Here is a 19,447-nt window from a genome sequence, read left to right as displayed (position 1 = left end):
TGCACGATACTTCATTTGGCCAACAACCTCCGGAAAGGAACCAAACCAGTGGTCCATGGCTTTATGCTAGATCTCAAATTGAGAAACCTAAGTACAATCCTGGAGGAAAACATCCCTTGGTTGATGAAAATTCCGATTTTGCTTTGTGGAGAGTTGGTATGCAGGATCATCTTAGGTACGCCAATGATGAGATGTTGGACATCCTCGAGCATGGGTACAATCCTGTAGATTCAAGGTGCCTCACTCACAGAGAAACTTATGACAAGCATCTCAATGACACTGCGATCATGTGCATAAGAAAAGGAATGAATGACAAGCACGGAGACCTTACATTCACATCACAAGTGCCAAGGAACTGTCGGATAGCATTATAAGGACCAAGACCGGTACCTCCACTCTTGGGCTTGCTCAATATGAAATTGCCAAGGGGCAATTACAGAATTTCTGTATGGAAAAGGGTGAATCTCCCAAGCAACTACTAGAACGGCTCATGACTCTCGCCGCAGACATTGAGTCATGTGACTGTGACAAGACGCAAGATGGTTTCAATCTGACCAAGAGATTTCTCGTGGACAAGTTACTTCATGCTCTTGCTCCATATCACCATCAAATGGTATGGGACATGAGGCAGCACCATGGGTTCAAAGAAATGACTCCAGATGACATCATACCCATTTTCCAACTATTTGAAGAGTCAAAGGCAAATGCAACAAAGCACCTTGCCATGCATGGCACTTCAACATCAAAGATCAATCTTGATTTGAAAGCCAAGCATGAATGGGACGAAGAAGAAAGTGAAGAAGAAGAGGGTGATGATGACTGCGAAGATGGTGATGATGTTGACTCTGATGTAAGCCCATCTTATGAGGACATTGCTCTCTTTGTAAATAAGTTTAGTGTAGGAAAATTCAAGGGAAGATTCCCAAAGAAGAAGGTAAGGAAATGCTACAACTGTGAGGAAACCAACCACTTCTCCAATGACTGCCCTTATGAGAAGAGAGAAGACAAACCAAGGTTTCAAAAGACCTTTGTAAAGAAGAAGTTGCCAAACCATATGAACTCCAAGCTCAAGAGGATAGATGGAAGAGCCATGGTTGCACAAGAAGAATCAAATCCAGAAGATGTTGGTGGGGTTGCCGGAGTAGCTCAGGATACACAAAACACCTTGAGGCTAGTCAACAAAAGTGGTGATGTTGTTCACTACAACTATATGAAGGACTACAAGGGCAACGCTCACAAGTGTTTGATGGCAAAGACTGCCATGGGAGATGAGGAAGACCAAAGCTCCCATGAAAATGTTAAGGTAACTCCACGAGTAAACTCCTTCAGTCTGGCTTCTACCCCATCTGATGAGTATCTTGATGCAGAAGATCACTATGAGGATAATGACTTAAATCATCCCATGTTTGCTAAAATAAACAAATTTATGTGCTCTCTTAAAGGAAAGAAGCTCACTATGTTTCGCATACTTATGGAAATGGTGAGTAAGCACACCAATACCATCAAGGAACTCAAAACCCTCGTCACTGAGGAGAAGGAAAGAAATGAAATCCTTGAGCAGAAAGTCCTGTATGAGGAAGCACAAAATGATGCATTATGCTCAAAGGTAGGTGAAAATCTTGATAAACATGCTAATGATCTTGCCTCCTTGAAAAAGGCTGAATCTGTGTGCAAAGAGTTACTAAATGATAAAAACCGACTAGTGAACTCTCATGCTTCCCTTTCTAAGGACCGTGAGCGTCTATCCTTGTCTCTCAAAGACAAGGAAGAGAAACTCACTGTTCTTACAAAGAGCTTTGAGGCACTCAAGGTTACTTATCTTGACACTTTAGCTAAGGCCTACTCCTCACCTATTATTAATGTTGATACCTGCACTACTAACTCTAGTAGTGAACTGACATCTATCCTTGAGGAAAACTGTTCGCTAAAGGCACAGCTAGACAGAGGTCTCATGACATGTGCACAAGGACAAAAGACTCTCAATGAGATCTTAAGTCGACACAATGGAGGCCTTGCCAAGGAAGGGCTTGGGTTCAACCCAAGCACCGCCAAGAAAAGTGCATCTCCTCTCAAGTGTACCACTCCGCTTAAAGAAATATTTGTACGAGAGGGACACAAGGAGAAAGGTAAGGTTGTGAGTGGGCCGGCCACTAGGGGTTCGCCTACTCACAACAAGACAACCGAATTCATGCCTCCATCCTATGTACTATGCAAATCAAAGGAAGGAGAGTTTTATGCTAAATTCGTTGGTCCCCGTAATGCATTCCGATTCTATGCTATTTGGGTCCCTAAGACTCTTGTAACTAATGTGAAAGGCCCCATGACGAAATGGGTACCTCAAACCAAGTCTTAATTCGTTAGAGGCTATTTTCTCCGGAGGAGCCAAATGGGTGATCGACAGTGGATGCACCAATCATATGACCGGAGATAGTAACTTGGTGGATGCACCAATCATATGACCGGAGATAGTAACTTGCTCTATGACTTCATGCAAGCCATTCGACCATACATGAGCATTGTATTTGGTGGAGGGTCGAAAGGGCAGGTAATTGGGTTGGGCAAGGTGGCAATCACTAATGACATGTCTATTGCAAATGTCATGCTTGTCCAATCTCTTCAATATCATTTACTTTCAGTTCGCCAATTGGCTTCCGTCGGTTATGACACATTATTTGGACTAACGGATGTGAAAGTCTTTAAGAGAGACACTCTCGAAGTGGCCTTTGTTGGAGAGTTGGATGGCAACCTTTACACGGTTGATTTCTCGAAAGAGAGCACCTTCCATACAACTTGTCTAATGGCCAAGGCCGACATGGGATGGTTGTGGCATCGCCGGCTCGCCCATGTTGGCATGAAAAATCTTCAAAATCTCTTAAACGGCAATCACATCCTTGGACTAACAAATGTATCTTTTAAGAAAGATAGTGTGTGCAGTGCATGCATAGCTGGGAAACAACATCAATCAAAATATCCACCCAAGAACATTGTATCCACTTCGAGGCCGTTAGAGCTCCTTCATCTGGATCTGTTTGGGCCTCCTTCATGGGAAAGTCTTGGAGGGAAAAAGTATGGGCTAGTCATTGTTGATGATTACTCAAGATATACATGGGTGTTCTTTCTCAAGTCCAAGGACGAGACAAAGATCACTTTCATTGATTTTGCCAAACAAGCCCAGCGGAAGTTTGACAAGGACATCAAGGCAGTAAGAAGTGATAATGGCTCTGAGTTCAAGAACTACACCTTAGAAGAATTTCTTAGTGATGAGGGAATTGAACATCAGTACTGCGCACCTTACACCCCTCAGCAAAATGGTGTGGCAGAGAGGAAGAACCAGACACTTGTGGAAATGGCAAGGTCCATGTTAGACGAATACAAGTCACCACATAGTTTTTGGGCTGATGCCGTCAACACAGCATGTCATGCATCAAACCAGCTCTTCCTTCGATCAATATTGGAGAAGACTCCATATGAGCTCCTAACTGGGAACAAGCCCAATGTTAGGTACTTTCATGTGTTTGGATGCAAGTGTTTCATCCTCAACAAATGGGAACGGTTAGGAAAATTTCAATCCAAAACAACTGAAGGGATTTTTGTTGGCTATGGGTCAAACTCTCACGCCTACAGAGTCTACAACAAATCCAATGGATGTGTTATAGAAACCTGTGACGTGACGTTTGATGAATTTAACCGCTCCCATGGGGAGCAAGTTGATCTAAATGATGCAGGTGAAGAAGACTCCCCACAAGATATCTTAAACATGGGTGTAGGTGCACTTCTTCCCATGGAACAAAGACCCCATGATGATGATGAAGATGATGAGAGTATTTCTCATCCTCAAGACAGTTCACTGCCTGTACCTCCACAAGATACTAGCACACACATCATGCCAGTTGTTGAGGATCAAGTGGGAGAACATGTCTCTCACCCTGATCACACTCAAGAACAAGTTGATCTTCAAGAGCTAGACCAAAGTATGGGTATGTTTGATGATGAACCTCAACAGGTGCAACGGGAAGAGGAATATCTTCCTCCGCACATAAATGATCCATATGTTGAGGACGTTGATGATGGAAACGAAGTCGAACCTCGTGAAACCCTGACCTCCATCATGCCACGTGTGGGCGGTCGTGTTGATATTGATCAAATCCTCACCGGCGTGTCGGAAGGTAGAGTGACTCGTAAACAATTAACAAACTTTTGTGCTCACTTTTCGTTTGTCTCTAGTACCGTGCCACACAGGGTTCAGGATGCATTGTGTGACAATGACTGGCTCCTTGCTATGCAAGAGGAGTTAAACAATTTTACACGCAAGAAGTATGGTCATTGGTAGAACGACCAACTGAGGAACATAATGTCATTGGAACTAAATGGATTTTCAAGAACAAGGAAGATGAGAATGGGACTGTCCTACGCAACAAGGCAAGGTTAGTAGCACAGGGGTACTCCCAAGTTGAAGGTTTGGACTTTGGTGAAACTTTCGCCCCTGTTGCTCGTCTTGAGTCCATTCGCATTTTATTGGCCTATGCTGCTTTCAATGGTTTTACTTTGCATCAAATGGATGTGAAAAGTGCTTTTCTTAACGGTCCTCTACAAGAAGAGGTATATGTATCACAACCACCTGGGTTTGTTGACCCTCACCACAAAGACCATGTATACAAACTTCACTAGGCTCTGTATGGCCTCAAACAAGCACCCCGTGCTTGGTACGATCATCTTAAGAAGTTCCTACTCGATGATGGCTTTGTGGTGGGGGTGATCGATCCCACTCTTTTTACTAAGAGGGAAAATGGTGATTTGATCTTATGCCAAATCTATGTAGATGACATCATTTTTGGTTCTCCTAACATCCATTTATGCAAGAAGTTTGCGGCCTCCATGACCAAGACCTTTGAGATGTCACTCAACACGGACTTGAAGTTCTTTCTTGGGTTTCAAATACAACAATTTCAAGAAGGGATTTTCTTGTCTCAAACTAAGTATCTCAAGGATATTCTTGAAAAATTTGATATGACAAATGCTAAACCTATGAAGACACCCATGGCCATAGACGTAGTTCTAAATGAAGACACCAACGGTATTCTTTTTGACCCATCTACTTACCGCTCCATGATTGGTTCGCTACTTTATCTTTGCGCATCTAGACCGGACATCATGTTAAGTGTAGGCATATGTGCTAGATTTCAAGCTTCCCCTAGGGAAAGCCATCATACGGCGGTTAAGCATATTCTTAGATACCTTGTTCACACCCCAAAGTTAGGCTTATGGTACCCTAAGGATGCAAAGTTTGATCTTATTGGGTACTCCGATGCAGATTGGGCCGGTGACAAAGTGGGACGGAAATCCACTTCCGGTGCATGTCAGTTTCTTGGACGCTCCTTGGTAAGTTGGTCCTCGAAAAAGCAGAACTGTGTTTCTCTCTCCACGGCCGAGGCCGAATATATTGCAGCCGCAAGCTCTGCAAGCCAACTGCTATGGATGAGGCAAACACTAAAGGACTATGGTATCATGTATCGACACGTTCCTCTTCTCTGTGATAATGAAAGTGCCATAAAGATCTCCGAGAACCCCATTGATCACCCTCGCACAAAACATATTGATATTAGGTATCATTTCTTGAGAGACCATGTGCAAAAGGGTGACATTGATATTACCCATGTGGGTACCGACATGCAGCTAGCCGACATTTTCACCAAGCCACTTAGCGTAGCTAGGTTCTGTCAACTTAGGCGTGAACTTGGTATCTTGGAGCTTGACAACATAACTTGAAACCTTGCACACATACACACACTCACATTATGTTTGTGTCTTGATGTGGGCATGCATTTAGGGGGAGTGAGTCTTAACTTTCTGTTTTTGAGCTTACAAAGTTCGCATAAATCAATTTCTGTCCACAAGTAGTATATGTAATGCTTGTAGGCAACTATGTTCGTACTTTTTGTGAGAAACCATGAAAAATCATCATCTCATCAGCAAAAATTTCAGAACCAGCCTCTGCCTCCTCCTCTCTCTCGGTCGTCCGACGTGTCTCGGACGTCCGGCGGCAAATCCCATTCCGGTCGTCCGACCAGTGTCGGTCGTCCGATGGCACAATCCTCTCCAGACGTCCGACGCTTCGGGGCATATAAATAGCTGGGCGCGGTGCTGGGCTTTGCCCTAGCCCTCACGAGCCCCCTTTTTCCCCTACCGCCGCCGCCGCCAGCTCCAGGAGCACTCGCCAGCGCCGCCCTTCCCGAGATCTGCCCGATCTCCTCCGCGGATCCTTCTCTCCTTCCTCTTATTCCGCCGTAGGATCCGTCTACAGGTATATCCTTCGTTTCCCCTCGCGTTTGGTTCCCTCTCTCTCAAGTCTCCATGTTTGTTCCTATGGTTTGACCATGTTCGTTCCTCATTTGGGGTTTCGATTCGTATAGGTTATTGTGCACCATGCCCAAGACCAAGCACGCCGCACGGAAGAACGTTGCTGGGTCATCCTCTCGCGCCCCTACTAGCACGGGGTCGGACTCCGACGGGCCACGTCGTCCCTTCAAACGGACTACCCGGCGTTCTCCGCCTCCACAGCTCCGCTCGTCGTCTGATGGTGATGACTCCGACTTCGAGGATGAGCTTGCCGCCGAGGACCTTACTGACCAGCCCGCCGATCGGAGGTCCAAGCCAAAGCCCGGGACTCGCAGGGCGTCCTACATGCCACCACCTCCTCCTGCTCAGCCCGCAGGTGAAGCTCGTCGCATCTCACTAGAACCCCCTGCTACCTTAGGTCGTGCAATCACAAACTTCACCACACTTGCCAAGTCATCATACCTCACTTTCCGCCGCAACATTGATCAATACGCTGTCGTACGTGACTCTACGGACTCACGTTTCCGCACACACGTCCAGGCGGACATTTTTACTACAGTCATAGTTCCTAAGGGTCTGTCTGTTCATCTCTACATAGATCTTGAGCATATTCGCATGCACCTGGCGAAATACCCGGGTCCATTGAGCTTATTGAGGCATCGGGGCTTGCCGCCCCGTTTGGTTTTCATCGCGATTTGAATTCTGCTGCCATTCACCAGTTCTATGCCACATGCTACTTTGCTCCAAACCACACTGTCAACTGGATCACCTCTGACGTTCACTTCACAGCTACTTATGATACATTTGTTGCCGCACTTGGTTTCCCCAACTCCGGCTTCAAAATACATAGGGATGATCCTAACCATGCGCCTAAGTCCATTGAGGCGTGTGGGTATCTTCTCAAACCACTAAGTGAGCTTGATGCGGATGAACACATGAAGGACCTTAACCAGGTATCCATCTGGCGCTCACCTTACTTCATCATTTTTCAGTGTCTCATCCCCACCATCTATCCCAAGATGGGTGATAAGGGCTCTTGCACTGGCTATTGTATTGACATCATGTCTCACTTGTACGAGCACCCCAAGAGCAAAACTAATGTGCCTCATTTTCTATGGCATGAGATTCGGCTTGCTAGCTTTGAGTACAAGCGAGCCTTTCCTCATGCCCCTTCATCCAGGCTCTTATTAATCATGTTGCTGATTTCTCTGTGGCTGTCACTCACACACATCGCAAGTGGGTCATTCCCGCTCACATGGCGGATAACTTTGCTCCCAAGAAAGCCCCATCCTCCACATCCACTCGCCGCACTGCTGCCCGGTCAACCACCCCCTCATCTAGCTCCGCTCCTCTCGGTCGCATTGCCAAATTCCTTGGCAAGGCACATTCTGCTATGATGAAGGCCATCTCTTTCCAGTGTGGTCAAACCCATGATGTGGTTTCTCGCTTAGTCTCCTCGAAGAATGCCCTCAAGGCTCGTCTGAGATCCTTGGGCGCTCTTGATGTGAGTGATGATGAGGCCCCTCCTGCTGCTCCTCCTACTGACTTTGGCTTCCCATCTGGTCCTGAGTGGGCTGATTTCCTTGACGAGGCTGGTGGCAGTGGTTTGCCTGACGATGGTGATGATGCTGATGAGCTCTGAGCGTGGTTGGTGCTGTTGGTGCCTCCCTTTTTGGTACTTGGTGCCAAAGGGGGAGTAATGTATCGTACTTTTTAGTCTTTGGAGATTTAATGTAATGGATAAACGCATGTATGGCTACTTATAAATGATTGTGATTGCTATGGATTGCTATGATATCATCATAGACTATTATGTTTTGCTCCACTACTTCTATGATGATCTATTGTCTTTCTGTGATGATCTATTATATTTACATGTTGATCCATTATATGTTCGATAAACACATTAAAGGGGAGCTCCGATATTTTATCATGCACATACTAAGGGGGAGCTCCGTACTAAATATCTCCTAGGCTATAATGTATGTTAAATCTTTTTGAGACCTATGTATATGTTGTCATCAACTACCAAAAAGGGGGAGATCGAAAGTGCATGCTATGCCCCTAATCGACTTTTGGTGTTAATGTCAACACATACATAGGAAACTAATCCTATTTGCTGAGTGTATCTCAGGATGGCAAGTACTTCAGTAGATTGAGAACTATGTGCCAAAGGTGGTCTAAGAAGATCGGGATTTATATTTCAAGAAGGCTCGGGATTGAGAAAAGATGATGTAGACTATCCTTTTGAGTTTACTATTATTGAGTATAGGGATCCCGCACTATTAAGAGGGGATCACAGGTTTTGCGATGAACTTGCTCATACCATATCTTCACTATCCTACCCAATACCACATATTCTCTACTTTGTTCCTATCTCAATACAGGTCTATTGTCTCGGACTTCCGGCTCCCTCCGGACGTCCGAGGGCCGGACGACCGGCAGGCTTCGGAAATCCGGAGCCCTCCACCAGAAGTAGTTGAGTCGAATAACTCGGATTTCCGGCCTTCTCTGGACGTCCGGTCGCTGTTCAAATTCACAGTGTTTCCAGTCATAGCTACAGCCCTCGGATGACCGACCCCTGTCGGACGTCCGACCCCTTGCGGACGCCCGGACTTCCGAGAACTGCCGGACGTCCGGACCCTGTGTGACTTAAAGTGTCCCCAACGGTTTTTTTACACTCCCCACTATATATACCCCTCACCCACTTCGTGAGTGGGTGTTCAACACAGCTAGAATACATCCAAGAACACCTTTCTTCTCACTCACTCTTGTCTACACCAAATCTTAGATCCCAAGAGCATTTGTGAGTCCCTTTGAGTGTTGTTCCAATCAAAAGATAGATCATCTCCCTCTCCTCCTTCCCACCAAAGTGATTTGTGATTTGAGCAAGTTTTGAGCAATCCCCGTGATCTTGTTACTCTTGGAGGTTGGAGACTCCTAGGCGGTAGGAGTCTTCGGAGAGGAATCAAACCATTGTGATTTCCCCCGGAAAGTTTGTGAAGGTTTGGCAGCCACCTCAAGGCTTACCACTAGTGGTTGAGAAACGCCTTCGTGGAATTATCTCAAAGGGAGAATAGGGTGAGCCTTCGTGACGTTGGTGTGCCTTCGTGGTAACATCCGCCCCTCTAACGGTGACGTAGCTTCCCTCCAAGGAAGTGAACATCGGGATACATCCTTGTCTATCTTGGAGTTTCGGTTATTCCTAACACTAACTCTCTACTTGTGTTAATCCTTATTACGTACTTGTATTTGATTATTGTTTACCGCTTGTCTTACTTCACTCTAAATAGCTTACTCCTTGTCGTAGCAATTATTAGGCCTACACTCATGTTCCGCACTTTTGCCTAAAATTGCTAAGTAATTATTAAAATTTGGAATTGTACCTATTCACCCCCTCTAGGTCCATCTCGATCCTTTTCATGTATTTTCAATCTTCCATGGCTAATACCCCCGATACTATCCATAGTTTCATCATAATAAGCAACCAACACAACAAAAACAGAATCTGTTAGCAGCAGACCAGTCTGTAGCAATCCGTATATTTCGTATACCTCTGGTACTTTAAAAATTCTGAAACATTACTACAGTCTGAAGAATTTGCGTAGCAATCAGAAGCAAAAAGAATCAACTCAAAAGCTATTACATAAAAAAATGAAAATTCTTTTCGTGAGCAGAAAGTTTCTGTCTTTTCCAGCATGACCAAACGATCATCCCCAAGACTAGTCATAACGGTTTTGCTTGGCACAAACGCAAAAAGAAACACAAAAAACACAATCATAACAGAATTATGAAAGTGTGGAAAACACAAAACAGAAAGAAAAATGATATATTCGTTGGGTTGCCTCCCAACAAGCACTTTTGTTTAATGCCCTTAGCTAGGCGAAAGGTAATGGAATCACGTATAGTCATCTTTGGTGCTCAAACCATAGGTAGCCCTCATCATAGATTCATAAGGCAATCTTATTTTCTTTCTAGGAAAGTGCTCCATGCCCTTCTTTAAAGGAAATTGAAATCTAATATTCCCTTCCTTCATATCCATGATAGCACCAATAGTCCTTAGGAAAGGTCTACCAAGAATAATGGGACATGAAGGATTGCAATCTATGTCAAGTACAATGAAATCCACGAGTACATAGTTCTTATTTGCAACAATAAGAACATCATCGATCCTTCCCATGGTTTTCTTGACAGTAGAATTCGCAAGATGCAAATTAAGAGAACACTCTTCAATCTCATGAAAACCAAGAATATCACATAAAGACTTTGGAATCACGGAAACACTAGCACCCAAATCACACAAAGCATTGCACTCATAGTTTTTTATCTTGATTTGGTAGTAGGTTCCCACTCATCATGAAGTTTTCTAGGTATAGAGACTTCTAGTTCGAGCTTCTCTTGAAGAGATTTCATCATAGCATCTACGATATGCACGATAAAGGCTTTGCTTTGGCTATAAGCATGTGGAGAGTTTGCAATGGATTGCATCAAAAAATGCATTCAAACAAGGAGAAATTATCATAATTGAATTCCTTGAAATCCAAAGTGGGAGTTTCATTACTACCCAAAATTTGGACTTCTTCTAGTCCACTCTCCACACCTTTATCATCAAGATAGGTGGACTCCGAATCATTGGGGCGTTTTTCAACCAAAGTGGATTCATATCCAGCCCCTCCATAAATAGGTTTGACACGCAAAAACAAAGATTCAAGAGGAGACACACCAAGCACTTTAAGATCTTCGTGATTTGCATCACTAGAACGCACCCTTTTAAACCATTCATGCCTAGCGGGAATTTGGGCAGTTCTTTCTTTGCTCTCATTCATGGAGACACGCATAGCTTTCAAAGTTTCATCCAAGTTGACCTTGGGAGTAGCGCATCTAACTTTCAAAGCATCAATATCACAAGACATCCTATCAACGCTCTTAGCCAAATCGTCTATTTTGAGTAGTTTTTCCTCTATGGACGCATTGAAAATATTTTGAGAGTTGGTGAACTGTTTGATATTACTCTCTAAATCAGAGGGTAATTTGTTGTGATTTCCAAAAGTGTTGTTGTAGGAATTGCCATAATTGTTAGAGGAGTTACTAGGAAAAGGCCTAGGAACATAGTTTCCTCTAAAAGCATTGTTGTTGCCAAAATTGTTCCTACCAACAAAATTCATGTCCAAACTAGCGTTGCTACTCTCGATCAAAGAATATAGTGGCATGTCATTAGGATCTACAGTAGCGTTTCTACTAGCAACCAAATTCATCAACTCGTCCATCTTAGCACTAAGCGAGTTAATCTCTTCTATAACGTGCACCTTTTTGCTAGCAGGCGACCTTTCAGTATGCCACTTAGAGTAGTTGGTCATGATATTGTCTAGGAGTTTTGTAGCATCTCCTAATGTGATTTCCATGAATGTTCCACCTGTGGCGGAGTCCAAGATATTGCGAAAAGCGAAATTCAAGCCAGCGTAAAAGATTTGTATAATCATCCACAAACTCAAGCCATGAGCGGGACAATTTCTAATCATAAGCTTCATCCTCTCCCAAGATTGTGCAACATGTTCATGATCAAGTTGCTTGAAATTCATGATATCGTTACGGAAGGAGATGATCTTAGCCGGCGGAAAATACTTGGATATGTAAGCATCTTTGCACTTATCCCAAGAATCGATACTATTTTTAGGCAAAGAAGAAAACCAAGTTTTTGCGCGATCTCGCAATGAGAAAGGAAAAAGTTTCAACTTAATCACGTCATTATCCACATCTCTTTTCTTTTGCATATCACAAAGCTCAATGAAGGTATTGAGATGGGATGCGACATCTTCACTAGGAAGGCCAGAGAATTGCTCTTGCATAACAAGATTCAGCAAAGCAGCGTTGATTTCATTCGATTCCGCACTAGTGGCGGGAGCAATCGGAGTACTAATAAAATCATTATTATTAGTGCTCGAGAAGTCGCAAAGTTTGGTGTTTTCAGCCATGATGACTTCAACAAACAAACAATCACACAAGCAAGCAAGAAAACCGGCAAAGGCAAAGGAAAACGGCAAAGGAGAAAGGCAAATGAAAACGGCAATTGTGAAGTGGGGGAGAGGAAAACGAGAGGCAACTGGCAACAAAAGTAAATGCAAGAGATGAGTTTGTGAGACCTACTTGGATATATTTTGATCTCTCCTCCCCGACAACGGCGCCAGAAATACTTCTGATGTCAGCTGTGCTTCCCCGGCAACGGCGCCAGAAATACTTCTGGTGTCAACTGTGCTTCCCTGGCAACGACGCCAGGAATAGTCGTGTCGATGGCACCAGGAATCCTTCTGCTGCGGCTACGCCTTAAGGGACTTCCTAGGCAAATATGCAAAGGATTTCCCCCGTGGCCTTGGAGCCTTGCGTTGGTGTTCCCTCGAAGCGGAAAGGGCGACGTAGCACAGCGGTGGTATGTATTTCCCTCAGTTTGAGAACCAAGGTATCAATCCAGTGGAGGAGTATCACAAGATCCTGCACAAACACAAAAGCTTGCTCCCAACGCTATGAAGGGGTTGTCAATCCCTTTATAGATTGTTTGCCAAGTGAGAACTGAAAGCAACAAAGTAACAAAGCAAAGTAAAAGAGGAGGTGTAAACGATGGATGTGAATAGACCCCGGGGCCGTAGTGTTTACTGTCGAGCAATTGATAGAATCGCGCAAAGTCGTGACGATATCTATGGCAATGATTATATCTATAGGCATCACGTCCAAAACAAGTAGACCGATACTTTCTGCATCTAGTGTATTAAGTCCAAAAGAATAGAGTAACGCCTTAAGCAAGATGACATGATGTAGATGGACAATCTCATATCAACGATAGAGCCCATCTTGTTACCCTTGATGGCAACTACTTAATGTGTGCCTTGCTGCCCCTACTGTCACTGGGAAAGGTCACCACATGGTAGAACCCAAAACCAAGCACTTCTCCCATTGCAAGAATCATAGATCTAGTTGGCCAAACAAAATCCAAGACTCGGAGAGACTTACAAGGATATCAAATCATGCATATAAGAAATCAGCAAAGACTCAAATATATATCATAGATAATCTGATCACAAATCCACAATTCATCGGATCTCGACAAACACACCGCCAAAGAAGATTACATCGGATATATCTCCATGAAGATCATGGAGAACTTTGTATTGAAGGTCCAAGAGAGAGAAGAAGCCATCTAGCTACTAACTACGAACCCGTAGGTTTGAAGTGAACTACTCATGAGTCATTGGAGGGGCGATGATGATGATGATGAAGCCCTCCAACTCCAAAGTCCCCGCCGGCAGGGTGCCGGGAAGGGTCTCCAGATGAGATCTCGCGGAAACGGAATCTTGCGGCGGCGGAAAAGTATTTTCGAGGCTCGCCTGATTTTTTGCTGTATTTTAGGGAATATATAGGCGAAATATCTAGGTCAGGGGGCGGCCACGGAGGCCACAAGCCCTACCACCGCCGACTCCCCCTAGTGGCGGAGTGGGGGCTTGTGGGCTCCCAGGAGCCCTCCTGGCTTGGCCCACATGCCCCTTGATCTTCTTTCGTTCGTGAAAAAATCATTCCGTGGATTTTATTCTGTTTGGACTCCGTTCCAAAATCAGATCTGAAAAGAGCCAAAAACACAGAAAAAACAGGAACTGGCACTTGGCATTGAATTAATAAGTTAGTCCCAAAAAAAGATATAAAAGGTACATAAAACATCCAAAGATGACAAGATAACAGCGTGAAACCATCAAAAATTATAGATACGTTTGAGACGTTTCAGCCGGCATCGACCTCAACGTCACACCTGGGTCCAGCAGAGGTGACCGGCCATCCGTTGAGATGCAAAGAAAGAAAGCACGGGCGCCGTTTGCGGGCACCATCCCCCCCCCCCCCCCCCCCGCGCGTCTTGTTCGACGAAATGGCAACACCAATGGCACCGGTCGACGACCCCTACTGCACCCAGTTCATGGAGGATGTGATCTACAATGGTGGGCATGTCCCTGCGTATGATCTCGGGGAGACCCAAAGTCAGGATGGTCGCGCCCAGTTCTTTGCTGATGAAGAGGCCGACGACTGTGCTGACTACGACCATGGTGACTCGTGGCATGAAGACGATGACATCTATTGCGAAGGTGATGGTGATGAAGATGAAGGCAATGACATTGATATTAGTGGTGAGCCATTGTTCATCGACGGGCTCACCTAAAGAGCGGAAGCACAAAAGAGGAAGAAGAGCATTCGCACAGGTTCATACACCCAAGATGAGGACAAGTTGATTTGCAATTGTTGGATGGAGATCAACCAAGATCCGAGGACGGGTGCGCAACAAAAGGGCCCAGTTTTTTGGACGAGAGTCCACAAAACTTTCCATGAAAGGAAGATGTTTGAGCCCTATCAAATCACAAGCGACCGTGGCATCACCTCGATTCAAAAGAGGTGGTTGTTCATCCAATAAGAGTACAACAAGTATTGCGCTGCATTGGAGAGCGTTGAAGCACGGCCCGTGAGTGGTCTCTGCATTGGGGACATGGTATGCTCTCCTCATCCTAGTCCTTTCCTTGCTCCGGCCTTGTATATGTTTGCATGTCCAAATCTTGTTGATCATGTGGTGTAGGCATTTCAATCTTTGGAAGCATTCAAGGCCCGGCAGAATGACAAGCCATTCACTCTTACGGATTGTTGGACGATCATCAACAATTGCCCTAAGTTCAAGGATCAATACCGTGAACTTCAAAGGAAGAGAGGCAAGAAGACGGCTGATACGTCTCCAACGTATCTATAATTTTTTATGGTTTCATACTATAATCTTGTCAAACTTTGGATGTTTTGTATGCCTTTTATATATTTTTTGGGACTAACTTATTAACTCAGTGCCAAGTGCCAGTTCCTGTTTTTTCCATGTTTTGACCCCTTTCAGAGGAGGATTTTAAATGGAGTCCAAACGGAACGAAACTGCAATTTTTTTTCCGAAACAGAAAAAGATCGAGAAGCCTGAGAATCAGGGCAGGAGGTCACCAGGGACCCCACAAGCCCCCTAGCCGCGGCCAGGGGGGCCGCGCCTCACAGGCTTGTGGGCTCCCTAGGCCACCTCTGCCCTAGGACTTTCGCCTATAAATTCCCTAAATTACTAGAAAAAATAAGGAGATCATCTCGAAAGTACTTTTCCGCCGCCGCAAGCTTCTGTCTCCGCAAGATCTCATCTGGGGCACGTTATGGTGCCATGTCGGAGGGGGGATTCGGATATGGAGTACTTCTTCATCAACACCATGACTTCTCCGATGATGTGTGAGCAGTTCACCATAGACCTACGGGTCCATAGCTAGTAGCTAGATGGCTTCTTCTCTCTCTTGGATCTTCAATATAAAGTTCTCCATGATCTTCATGGAGATCTATCCGATGTAATCTTCTTTTGCGGTGTGTTTGTCGAGATCCGATGAATTGTGGATTTATGATCAGATTATCTATGAATCTTATTTGAGTTTCTTCTGATGTCTTTTATGCATGATTTCATATCCTTGTAATTCCCTTCGAGTTGTGGGTTTTGTTTGGCCAACTAGATCTATGATTCTTGCAATGGGAGAAGTGCTTGGTTTTGGGTTCATACCGTGCGGTGACCTCACCCAGTGACAGAAGGGGTAGCAAGGCACGCATCGTGTTGTTGCCATCAAGGGTAAAAAGATGGGGTTTTCATCATTGGTTTGAGTTTATCCCTCTACATCATGTCATCTTGCTTAAGGCGTTACTCTGTTTGTCATGAACTCAATACACTAGATGCATGCTGGACAGTAATTTGTTCATTGCCTTAGATATGTATGATCATTGCCTTAGATATCGTCATGACTTTGCGCGGTTCTATCAATTGCTCGACAGTAATTTGTTCACCCACCGTGATATTTGCTATTTTGAGAGAAGCCTCTAGTGAACACTATGGCCCTCGGGTCTACTCCACACCAATCTTGAAGGGATTGACAACCCCTTTATAGCGTTGGGTGCAAGCTCTTTTGTGTTTGTGCAGGTACTCATGACTTACCGAGATTCTCCTACTGGATTGATACCTTGGTTCTCAAACTGAGGGAAATACTTACTGCTCCTGTGCTGCATCACCCTTTCCTCTTCAAGGGAAAAAACAACGCAAGCAAGTCTCCGTCAACGTGTAAATTTCTGGCGCTGTTGTTTGAGAAGTAGCAACGACCAAGTTCGCCGGAGGTGGAGATGGCGATGCGTTGAAGAGGCCGAGGGGCAAGACCAACTCCAAGGTGGACGACATACGTGATGCCGCATCCATGGCCTTGCATGAGACTTAGCATGGCATGATGTCTCAAAAGGACACGAGGGACAAGAAGAAGCGGCAAAGCAAGGAGGAGCAAATGAAGCAATACTTGGAGCTTTAAAGGAAGAAGCTTGAGATGGAGGAGGCGGCAAGAAGAGGAAGATCGACCTGGAGGAGGCCGCTGTTAGCAGATCCCCGGCAACGGCGCTAGAAAAATGCTGTTAGCACATCCCCGGCAACGGCGCCAGAAAAATGCTGTTCCCGATTGCTCAACAATTAGAAATTATCTTGCAATAGCCCACCAACACGTGGGATCGAGGCAGTTTTCGAGGGTAGAGTATTCAACCCAAATTTGTTGGTTCGCACGACGGGAAGTGTAAGAATATTCTCAAGTATTAGCAGCTGAATGTGTCAGATTCAACCACACCTGAAAGATTAGTATCTGCAAGCAAAGTGTCAACAACAAAGTAGTATGATAACAACGGTGCCAGAAACGATCTGTTGACGGCAGACTATTCCTAACTGTTGTATCAATGGGGCGAGAAAAGTATTGTAGCAGGTAGCAGCAGTGTAACGAGTAACAACAGTGGCAAGGAATAGCAGTAGTGACAGCAGTAGCAAGTAGCAACAGTAGCAAGTAACTTCAGTAGCAACAGTAGTAACAGCAGCAGAGCAAAACAAGTAACAACAGCAGTGGCACAAACTCGTAGGCAATGGGTCGGTGATTTGTTGGATGACATTTATCATGCAACAGTTATAACACGGAGAGATTGTGGCTAGCTCCCGTTCGTCAATGTGATGTAGGCATGCATTCCATGTGTCGTCATACATGCTCAGGGAAAAGAACTTGCATGACATATATTGTCCATCCCTCCCGTGGCAGCGGGGTCCAAAAGGATACTACGGGATAGTAAGGTTCTCCTTTTAATAAAGAACCAGAACAACGCATTAGACTTGGTGAACACATGAACTCCTCAAACTATGGCCATCATCGGGAGTGGTGCCGGTTATTGTCACTCCGGGGTTGCCGGATCATAACACATAGTAGGTAACTACAACTTGGAAGATCGGATCTAAAACACACATATATTAGTGACAACATAATAATTTCAGATCTGAAATCATGGCACTCGGGCCCTAGTGACAAGCATTAAGCATGGCAAAGTAGTAGCAACATCAATCTCAGAACATACTGGATACTAGGGATCAATCCCCGTCAAAACTAACTCGATTACATGATAGATCTCATCCTACTCATCACCGCCCAGTGAGCCTACGAATAGATTACTCACGAACGATGAAGAGCTTCATGGAATTGGAGAGGGAAGAAGGTTGATGATGACGATGGCGACGATTTCCCCTCTCCGGAGCCCAAAACGGACTCCAGATCTGCCCTCCAGATGAAGAACAGGATTTGGCGGCGCCTCCGTATCGCAAACGCGATGACATCTTCTCTCCTGATTTTTCTGGGACGAAAGGGAATAAATAGCGCTGGAATTGGGGGCGGTAGAGCCACGTGGTCCCCACAAGCTTGGTAGCTGCCACCAGGGGGGCGACGGCTACAGGGCTTGTGGCCCACTGGCCCGTCCCCTCTGGTGGATCTTTGCACACGTATTTATCATATTTTCCAGAAATATTCTCCGTAAATTTTCAGGACGTTCCGAGAACTTTCATTTCTGCACAAAAACAACACCATGGCAATTCTGCTGAAAACAGCGTCAGTCCGGGTTAGTTCCATTCAAATCATGCAAATTAGAGTCCAAAACAAGGGCAAAAGAGTTTGAAAAAGTAGATACGATGGAGACGTATCAGCGGCCCAGCAAAGGCAGCTCGACATCGAGGCCGCCAATGTCGAGGCCAGGAAGAGGCAGCTCGACATCGAGAGCGCCAATGCCGCAACCAAAGCGAAGGAGGTGGCCCTTACGATCATGAGCGTGGACTTGACCAAGATGAGCGAGAAGACGAGGAGATGGTTTGAGGCCAGGCAGAAGGAGATGTTCGACGTCGACGGCTTGAACTAGGTCGTCCGATCGGACGTGGCCGTTCTTTTTTGGAGTCTGGCATGGGTGCCGCCCGTTGGGCCCCTCGCTATGTGTCGGCGAGAAACATATTCATTTTGGAGGCTAGGTGTGTTGCCGCCCGCTGGCTGTCTTGCCGGCGAACAAAACTATTCACTTTGGAGGCTCGCTGTGTTGCCGTCCACTGTCTTTGTTGCCGGCGAGGACGTGTAGGCCGCTGGCTGTGTTGCCGACGTGAACTAGGGCCTGCTACTGCAACAAAAGACCTTCCAACGGCGCCAGAAATAGGAGTGTTGCTTGATACTCCTCAGCAACGACACCAGGAATCCTTCAGCTGCGGCTACGCCTTAAGGGACTTCCTAGGCAAGTATGCAAAGGATTTCCCCCGTGGCCTTGGAGCCTTGCGTTGGTGTTCCCTCGAAGCGGAAAGGGTGATGTAGCGTAGCGGTGGTAAGTATTTCCCTCAGTTTGAGAACCAATGTATCAATCCGGCGGAAGAGTATCTCAAGATCCTGCACAAACACAAAAGCTTGCACCCAACGCTATGAAGGGGTTGTCAACCCCTTATAGATTATTTGCCAAGTGAGAACTGAAAGCAACAAAGTAACAAAGCAAAGTAAAAGCGGAGGTGTAAACAATGGATGTGAATAGACCCGGGGGGCGTAGTGTTTACTAGTGGCTTCTCCATGAAAGCAAGTAGACGGTGGGTGAACAAATTACTGTCGAGCAATTGATAGAACTGTGCAGAGTCGTGACGATATCTATGCAATGATTATTTCTATAGGCATCACGTCCGAAACAAGTAGACCGATACTGTCTGCATCTACTACTATTA

The 19,447-nt window shown here is 45.3% G+C and overlaps 1 pseudogene; it reads left to right on the top strand.

The window, feature by feature from the left end:
* LOC123442006 overlaps positions 1–18,615 on the top strand; it is a 35,502-nt pseudogene extending 16,887 nt beyond the window's left edge.
* Positions 18,616–19,447: the final 832 nt, after the last annotated feature.

Source organism: Hordeum vulgare, chromosome 3H (genome assembly GCF_904849725.1).
Source record: "Hordeum vulgare subsp. vulgare chromosome 3H, MorexV3_pseudomolecules_assembly, whole genome shotgun sequence".
NCBI lineage: Eukaryota > Viridiplantae > Streptophyta > Magnoliopsida > Poales > Poaceae > Hordeum > Hordeum vulgare.
The sequence above is the reverse complement of the archived record's forward strand: the minus strand, read 5'-3'. Positions and strand labels throughout refer to the sequence as shown.